Source organism: Rutidosis leptorrhynchoides, chromosome 11 (assembly GCF_046630445.1).
Source record: "Rutidosis leptorrhynchoides isolate AG116_Rl617_1_P2 chromosome 11, CSIRO_AGI_Rlap_v1, whole genome shotgun sequence".
Classification (NCBI taxonomy): Eukaryota; Viridiplantae; Streptophyta; class Magnoliopsida; order Asterales; family Asteraceae; genus Rutidosis; species Rutidosis leptorrhynchoides.
The window spans coordinates 42635500-42645546 of NC_092343.1; positions in this window are offsets into that span (position 1 = coordinate 42635500).

The window sequence follows — 10047 nt, forward strand, 5'->3', positions numbered from 1 at the left end:
GATCTAATAAGATTAGGGTTGGTTTTTATACCTTTAAACACAAATCAACTAGTACTAGCGTGTAGAGGACGATCAAAAGAAGCACTTTCGTGTTGAAGGTTCAAGCAAACAAGCAATATTTGATGGTGATTGATTAGGATGAAGATGTCGACATGTATGGGGTGTTGGAACTGATATTGGTCGTGCTTTAGGGTTAGGGGTGGAAGAATTATGATTAAATGCCTTTTTATACTTATTTCCTTAATTAGGTTAGGGCTTAAACTAGTAACGAGTAACCATGGGCTAAAAACAAGACCAATATGATGGGGTGGAGTGGAATTTCGGCCATGAGGGTCCAAAAGAAAGTTAATGGACTCAAAAATGATGCTAGATGACTTTCTATTGGATCCGGTTAAGAGCCTTGAAGTGTCGTTAGCTGAAAACGCAAACCGGATCGATAAACGTTAATTTCTCGCGTTCTTAATCTATATAAATTCTAATAAATTGAAATTATGTTTAAAACATAATAATTACATAAAATAATGATTAAACGTGAAATACCATTCGTTTCGTTATTTTCTTGTACGCGCGTGGTCCGTTTCGAGTGCCGTTAACCGTACCGAATCTCCGGAACGTTAACTCGTCGTTAAAACGAATTCACCGGATTTAATTTACTAAATAAATAATAAATTAAATAAGTTTTTCATAAAGTCAATAATTATTAGAAATAATTATTTTATCGTTTTTCTGAGGTCCGTAAACTGAAAAGTTTTCTAGGCGATTAACTTAATCGTAACGTTTTCTAGTTATTTCTCTATCCGAAATAAGTTCACAAATTAATATAACATATTAATTTAAGTAATCAACTAGGATCAAATATGCATTTAATTCTGTTAAACACATAAGGTTCTAAGTAATCACCGTTAAATATTTAACGGACAAGTAACGATAGAAACGAAAAAAGTCGGGTTGTTACATGGATGCTTTGCAATAAAGCATTAATTTCATCATGTTTTCTCTTGTTCTCCCCCTTTTTGACATCATCCATCTCCTCATCAGACATAGGTGGAGGATCAATATGAGTAATATGATCATACACCTTTTCAGACAGATTCTTAATTGTACCAAGCTCTGTAGATAGACCAGCAACTTCAGATCTAAGACTATCCATTTCATCCATAGTTATCTCCATTGAATCTAACCTTCTGTTGATAGTCTATAAAATAACATTGTTAGAACACGAGGTAGTTGCTTGATCTTTCGGTACCTGCATCATCACACCTGTCAAATTCCCAACCAAACTCCTTACCTCCTCCAGCTCATTTCTGGTTGCCAAATTATTATTCAAGTTATTAAACACATCCCGCACACTGTGATGCCCCGTACAAAACCATCATATACGAATCATCAACAACATGATCATTACAAGGTTAAGTACTATATGCTGTTTCAAAACAAGTTGCATTCACGATAAAAAGGTGACGTCATAACCGACATCAAATGTTTTACACCAACAGTATGCTTCTACGAATAGCAATCATGAATAAATGTATGTAACCCTTAGGTCGTTACAAAACATAGTTTCAAATGTTTTAAAGTTTGAATGCAAGATAAACAGTTCATGCGGTGATAACACTAGAGCAGCGAGTGTCTACGGCAAGACTAGCACGACAGTGGAAGCAAATAACCTTAAGCACCTGAGAAAAACATGCTTAAAAACATTAACACAAAGGTTGGTGAGCTATAGTTTAAGTATAACAGTATGTAAGGTAGGCCACAAGATTTCAGTGCTACAAAGAGCGTTTCAAAACAGTATGATAAAGTATATGTTAACCGTGGGCACTTGGTAACTAACTTAACGTTTATACCCCCTGAAAGTACACTTGGCAAGTGCGTAAGTATACGAAGTATTAAATACCCGTTAAATGCTAGCGCTACTAGCCCGAGTGGGGATGTCAAACCCTATGGATCCATATCTAAGATTCGCGTTCACCGGTTCAAAAGCCAATGACTAAATGTTACCGAGCTAAAGGGAATGTTTATGCCGTTGTATAACTCACACATATATAAGTTTAAGTACTCGTGCCTAGTATGTAAAACGTAAATGCGCATGTATTCTCAGTTCCCAAAATAGTTAAAGTAAAAAGGGAATGCTATAACTCACAATGATAATGTAGCGGTAAAGTATGACTCGGAAAGTAAGCAAGTAATGAAGGTTGTCCAAACGGGCCCTCAACCTAAGTCAAATAGTACTAAGTCAGTAAATCGTCTGAATAGGTTTAAAAGTATGTAAATAAGGTCTTAAGGGTCATCATCATTCATCATCAAACAAAAGGTGTAAAGCAAGTTTCGTTTATGAAAGAAGTTTAAAACAAAGGCTGAGTTTGGTCAGTCACCACGGCCTCTATACCTACTGAAATAGGTGAGACCAGTGGTAATGGCTCCGTATATGATTCCTTTAGTTGTGGTAAAAATTACAAAAGCAAACTCATCTTTGTTTGACCGTGGCGACGGTCTAAGTGCGAGTAGGTCAGAATTTTCAGCACAACGTTAAATGGACATAGTGACAATCGGAGGGCCATAAATCCTAAACCGTAACTCGGATTAAGACGAGTCCTATATGAAAAGTTATATAATCGAACAGATCTATCTGAAAATAATAATTACAGTAGCCCAGGTCGTACGGGTCGGACACAGAAACAGTAGAACAGTAGGGTTAGTAGGTTCCGGTGGTTCTTGGTGCTCGATGCTTATCATGGTTCTCATCCTTGATGCATATAGCTTCAAGTGTACAACTCGTTGATGTGTTTGCATCATTTTCACCAAGGTTTGACCATCATAACCCAAGTGTAAGTCTAAGACATGAAGCACAACTCACTTAAGTGTTGCAAGTGTTTTGATGAACCAAAGTTACATCAAAGTCTTAGATCTAACACATACATGAACTTTAAAACTAATAATAAGTTACAAACTTGAAAGTGAACTTATGAAATCACGATCTTAAGTTGTAGAACATAGTTCTTAGTTAGATCTTGAAGATCCTAGACCCAAAATTCTAGATCTAACATAAGTGTACCAAGTTATAAATAAAGAAAGCTTACTTACATGTTCTTGAACTTTCAAAGTTAACTTTTAGTTCAAGATTAATGAGATCAAGGTTAACTAGTAACACTTGAGCAATAACAACCAACAAACATTAAATTAAAGTGCATAATATGAAGAAATAAACTAAGTAAACAAGTAAATAAGTTCATGGGTTGCATACTTTAAAGATTCAAGCCTAAGTCTTGATCTTTAGAAAGTAAACTTTAAAGTTTACTTCATGAACTTCAAGTATGATTTACAACCATGAACTTACAATCTTTGAAACAACATATGTAGAACATAAACTAGTAAGTTTAGTTCTTGTGTGTTCTTGTAATTACAAGATAAAATGAAGAATGAAACTAAAGAGTTTGATTCTTGTAACTAGTAAAGAAAATAATAACAACAAAGTTCATGTAACTAAGTAACAACAACAACTAACAAGTATCAAGTAATTATACAACATCAAAGAACAAAGATGATGATGATATAGGGGTGTTGGGCCACGGTTTTTACAAAAGAAAAGGAAGATGAAGTGAGCTTGTTACTTACAAGACTTGAGAGAAAAAGAGAGAAAATAATGAAAGCAAGTAAGTGTGTTTTGGAATGAGAGAATTATGAGTAAGAAGTAATGCACAAAATGAAACAAAAACACCTCCCTTGTACCCTTCAAGTTGACGGTTTGGGAGGGATCAAGAGGAAGGGTTTTGTACACTAGTTACTTGCATGTAAAGCTTTACAAAGTTGGTTAATGGAGGTGTTTACATGGGAAGGATGTATAACCAAACTAGTAACTAGATTCTATACAAGTTAAGCCATCAAGTTTAGTTCCAAATAATACTTACATGTGAGAATGGGCTAAATAGTCCAACTAAGAAGTAGGGTGGGCTTATAAGCCCATGTTCAATCATAAAGCCCAAGTATGTATTAATTAACAAATTAATCCAAGTAAAAGCCCATTAACACTAATAAAGGCCCAAGTAATTAACTAATAACTTTAGTTAATTAAAATGATTAATAATATCAATCATGAAAGTAAATAATATTCTAAAAATATTATTCGTGAAAGTTTCGTGTGTCACAAAGACGTTTCGGGCATTTAAAGTCAAGTATAATTAATCATGACAACAAGTAAATGTAATAACATACATTCGTTTAATCACACGTATTAATAATAACAATTATTAATAAATAACATTGGAAAAACCAGGGTCGTTACATTACCCACCTGTTAAAGAATATTTCGTCCCGAAATTTAAGCTGAGGTAGATGGAGGAGTCGGAAAAAGGTGAGGATACTTCCGCATCATTTGATCCTCTCGTTCCCAAGTAAACTCAGGTCTTCGTTTGGCATTCCATCGTACTCGGACGATCGGAATATTGTTGCGTTTCAAAGTCTTGATCTCACGATCCATAATTTCAACAGGCTCTTCCACAAAGTGGAGTTGTCATCAATTGTAAGTTCCTCAAGTGGTATGATAAGTTCGGGTGCAGCAAGACACTTCTTCAGGTTTGACACGTGGAAGGTAGGATGAACTGAGCTCAATTGTGCTGGTAGATCCAAACGGTATGCAACGGGTCCAACACGTTCTAAGATTTCGAAAGGACCAATGTATCGTGGGTTTAACTTTCCACGTTTTCCAAAACGGATCACACCTTTCCAAGGTGCAACCTTCAACATTACATGATCACCAACGTTGAATTCAAAGTCTTTACGTTTAAGATCGGCATAACTCTTTTGACGATCGCGGGCAGTCTTAAGTCTAGCTTGAATCTGAGCAATCTTCTCCGTGGTTTCATGGACTACCTCGGGTCCGGTGATTTGCTTTTCGCCTACTTCGGCCCAACAAATAGGAGATCTGCACTTACGGCCATACAATGCTTCAAAAGGTGAGGCATTAATGCTTGAGTGATAACTGTTGTTGTAAGAAAATTCGGCGAGTGGCAAATGCCTTTCCCAGGCCTTTCCGAAATTAATGACACATGCACGCAACATGTCTTCCAAGGTCTGAATCATTCGTTCACTTTGCCCATCGGTCTGTGGATGATAAGCAGTACTCATGTCGAGACGGGTTCCCATGGCTTCTTGCAAAGAACGCCAAAATATAGAAGCAAAATGGGGATCGCGATCGGAGATGATCGATAAAGGTACACCATGACGAGATACAACCTGTTTGATGTATAATTGAGCAAGTCTCTCCATTGTATCCATCTCCTTCATCGCTAGAAAGTGTGCAGATTTGGTAAGACGGTCAACGATAACCCAGATGGTATCGTATCCGCCCACCGTCTTTGGTAGCTTGGTGATGAAATCCATAGTTATCCTTTCCCACTTCCATTGTGGGATTTCCGGCTGTTGAAGTAACCCAGAGGGTCTCTGATGCTCGACTTTAACTTTGGATCAAGTTAAACACTTACCAACATAGGTTGCAACGTCTTTCTTAAGATTCGGCCACCAATACTGTTCCTTAAGATCGTGGTACATTTTGCCCGCTCCAGGATGAATCGAATATCTCGATTTGTGTGCTTCATCAAGTATAAGGTTCCGTAGATCTCCATAAAGAGGTACCCAAATTCTTCCGGCATAACATCGGAGTCCAGAATCCCTAAACTCGAATCGAGAGACAAGTATGTTCAAATGTTCATGAGTTATATTCTCCTTCTTGAGAGCCTCATCTTGGGCTACTCTGATCTGGCTGTTGAGGTTCGAATGAATGGTGATGTTCAGAGCCCTAACACGAAGAGGTGCCGTCCTCTCCTTTCGGCTCAAAGCGTCAGCTACAACATTGGCCTTACCAGGGTGATAACGAAGTTCACAATCGTAGTCGTTGAGCGTCTCGATCCATCGACGTTGTCTCATATTTAGTTGCTTCTGATCAAAGATGTGCTGGAGACTCTTGTGATCGGTGAAAATAGTGCTCTTAGTTCCATACAAATAGTGTTTCCACAATTTGAGCGCAAAGACAACGGCTCCAAGTTCAAGATCGTGAGTAGTGTAGTTCCGCTCATGAATCTTCAATTGGCGGGAGGCATAGGCAATAACTTTTGATTGTTGCATCAGTACACAACCAAAACCGCTCTTCGATGCGTCACAATAAACAACAAAGTCGTCACTGTCCTCAGGAAGTGATAGGATAGGTGCGGTGGTTAACTTTTTCTTCAAAGTTTGAAATGCTGATTCGTGTGCGGGTTCCCAAATGAACTTCTTCCCTTTGTGAGTCAGCGCGGTCAAAGGACGCGCAATCAGAGAAAATCCTTCAATGAACCTTCAGTAGTAACCGTCGAGACCTAGGAATTGGCGAATATGAGTCGGAGTAGTGGGGGTCTCCCACTTGCTGATGGCTTCAATCTTGGAGGGGTCAACTTTGATACCCTGGTCGCTCACAACATGACCCATAAACTGGACTTCCTTCAACCAAAATTCACACTTGGAGAATTTGGCATAGAGTTGCTCTTGTCTCAAGAGTTCAAGTACTAGTCGAAGGTGTTGCTCATGCTCTTCTTCGCTCTTAGAGTAGATGAGGATATCATCTATGAAGACGATAACAAACTTATCCAAGTACGGCTTGCATACACGATTCATGAGGTCCATGAACACGCCAGGTGCATTTGTTAAACCGAATGGCATCACGAGAAACTCATAATGACCATAACGAGTTCTGAATGCAGTCTTCATTACATCACTTTCTTTCACCCTCAACTGGTGATAACCGGATCGCAAATCGATCTTTGAGTAAACACTCGATCCTTGTAGTTGATCAAAAAGATCGTCAATTTGTGGAAGAGGATACCGATTCTTGATAGTCAATTTGTTGAGCTCACGGTAGTCGATACACATATAGAAGGATCTATCCTTCTTCTTCACAAACAACACAGGTGCGCCCCAAGGAGAGAATCTTGGTTGGATAAATCCTCGAGCAAGTAGTTCTTGTAGTTGGCTTTGTAATTCTTGCATCTCGGAAGGTGTGAGTCTATAAGGTGCGCGAACTACAGGTGCAGCTCCTGGCACTAAGTCGATCTGAAACTCTACGGCTCTCGACGGTGGCAATCTGGGCAATTCTTCAGGGAAGACATCGGAAAATTCGTACAAAATTCGAACGTCGTTCACATTCTTCACCTCGGTTTCTATCGTTTTCACATGCGCTAGGACAGCAAGACGTCCCTTCTTCATAATCTTTTGCGCTTTCACGCAACTAATGAGGTTCAGCTTCGAGGTACATCTCTCTCCGTAGATGATCAGTGGCTCACCGTCTCCTTGTGGTATACGAAGATGTAACATCCCGCGTTTTTCCGTTTAATTTAATTTTAACACCGTCTTTTTTTTTTAAACATAATCTTTCGTATTTAAATTAATAGTTTCCGTGAGTAACGTTCATTATATTTCCGCTATTTAATTTTGACATCACCCGTTTACTCGAGCGTTTTAAAAATATTCGATCGGTTAAATCCCGCACCCGCTTTGAAACTCGAGGGACCGGAGTTGCCAAATGGGCAAACTAGTTGACTAGGTCAACTAGTCAACCCATTTTTCATTCATTCCATCATCTCCCTCCTCTCTTTTCTCTCCATCTCAAGAACACACACACAAACCCATTCCATTCATTCATCATCTAAATTCAATCTTGGAAGCTCACAACAAATCCGACTACATATTCTTGATCCTCTCATCATCCTCTACGATTTGATACTAACTTCATTGATTTTGGGTAACATTTCTAAAACTCTAGATTTCTCTAAATTCGTGTTTTTGACTTGAAATGGTGTTAGTTAGTGTCTATGGCTCGTGTATAACATGAATATATGTTTTGTTTGCTCGATTCGTTGTTTTGAGTAACTAGTTTGAACATTTGAAATGGGTGTGCTAAATCTTTGATTTTGGATGAGTTAATGTTGTTAAATTGTTAAAGTTCATGTTTTAATTGTGTTACTAGTATCACTAGCTTCGTTTTGATGCGTAGGTTGATTAAGGAAACTTCAAAAAACATGAATATTGATTTTTGCGGATTTTGGTTAGGGTTTGATAGACTTAAAACGAGCTTTTGATGTTTCGAATGCCATGAAATGTTATTAGTAAGTGTTTAGTTGTAATGTATGCTTCATTACCTTCAAAACGGCATATCGTATGTGTAAATTGGATTCCCGAATCATAAAATACGTTTTACGAACTTGAAACTTTGAAAATAAACCTTTCTTGATCAATTGACGAGTTTTCGGTTATTGTAAATGATGTTTTTGATTGATGATATGTGGTTAGTTGTATTCCTCGTCAAAATACCTTTTCGACGATATATGATAGGCATTATAAGTGTTTGCGGGTCAAGAATTGGGTTGGAAAAGGTTTTGGTTCGTGCACACTTGGAAAACCTGACCAGAATTCTCTGCCCAGGTAGTGGCGCGGCGCGCCACATCCCCGCGCGGCGCGCAGAATCGCCTGGCCAGATTCTGCTCACTTTGTCACATTTCACGCGAAATGTTTGACTAGCTACCGACCTCCGATTCACATGAAACTTGTTTTAATATACTTGTATATGAATATTTAGCATAGAAAAATAGTTCGGGACCCGACCCGAATGCGTTGACTTTTTCGTTGACTTTGACCAAGTTTGACTTTTAGTCAAACTTAACCAAACTTTTATACAATCATTCTAACATGCTTTTATACTTGTTTCTTGTATGAAACTTGACAACGTGATTCACATGCTATACTTAATCGAGTCGTAACGAGCCATAGGACTAATTGAACACATTTCACCCGACCTTGTGTCGTAACCGGTTAATTGATACAACTTACTTGTTTAGGTCAAGGCTAAGCAACTTTCATGCATACGTTACTTTGTGAAGTACTTTTATACTCGTGCACTCGAGGTGAGATCATAGTCCCACTTTTTCAACAACTTTTTATACTTTTAAATTGTGGGCTGAGAAACATATACTTTGTTACATTTTGTACTACTTGCTTTTATACTTTGAACACAAGTACAAGGAAAACAAACATTCCACAGCGAGTTAGAACAAAAATCCTCAATTCGATTATCATTAGTTACACTTGCAGGGTGTAAGCGAGAACTTATATTGTGTGGCCATACGGGTTTGACAAACCCTCATTACGGATGGTTCGCTACCGTCTACGGATGAAATATATTTTCGGGAAACAGTGTATGTTCTAACACTATTGTGATGGGGTTCTATGGAAGGAAACGTTAAGTCTTGATAATTGGGTGCTCGCGAACAATACTTTTGGAATGCAAATGATTTTGATAATCAACTATGGGAATACTAAATCTTGTGGTTCAAAAACAACGTTTATTACAAACACCTATGATTTCACCAACGTTTTTCGTTGACAGTTTTCTATATGTTTCTCAGGTTCATACTTGGCTATTTGATACATGCTTCCGCGTACACTCATACTTGCTTGGAGTCGAGCATACATGCATACACTCTGATTTCTTGCTTGGAGTCAAGCATACATACATACATACGCTAGGGATAGCACTTTTGGATTCAAACTTTTGTTTACATACTTACGCTATTTATAGCAACTGTGTTTTTCAATTTATATTATGTCGCAAGTTATTTCATTTATACTTTATGACTTTTGTAAACTTAGACTTGTTGTCGAACGGTTTTGTAAACTAAACTTGCAAGTCTTGTACCTTTCAAATGAATGCGACATAATTTTGGTCAAACGAGTCTCATATAGGGACTACGACCACGCAACGGGACCTAAGTTAACGGCGCCGTCAATAACGGTTTTGGTCGGGTCGTTACAAGTGGTATCAGAGCGTTGGTTGTAGGGAACTAGGACGTGCATTAGTGTGTCTAACAGAGTCGTTAGGACGCATTAGTGAGTCTAGACTACAACCGGATAGTTAGCATTTGCATTCTGACATACATTTGCTATAGATAGCACTTACTTGACTACTTGTGCATTATACTTGAATCATTCTTAGGAAAACTTTTTAATGGTACCCAACCTTCATCA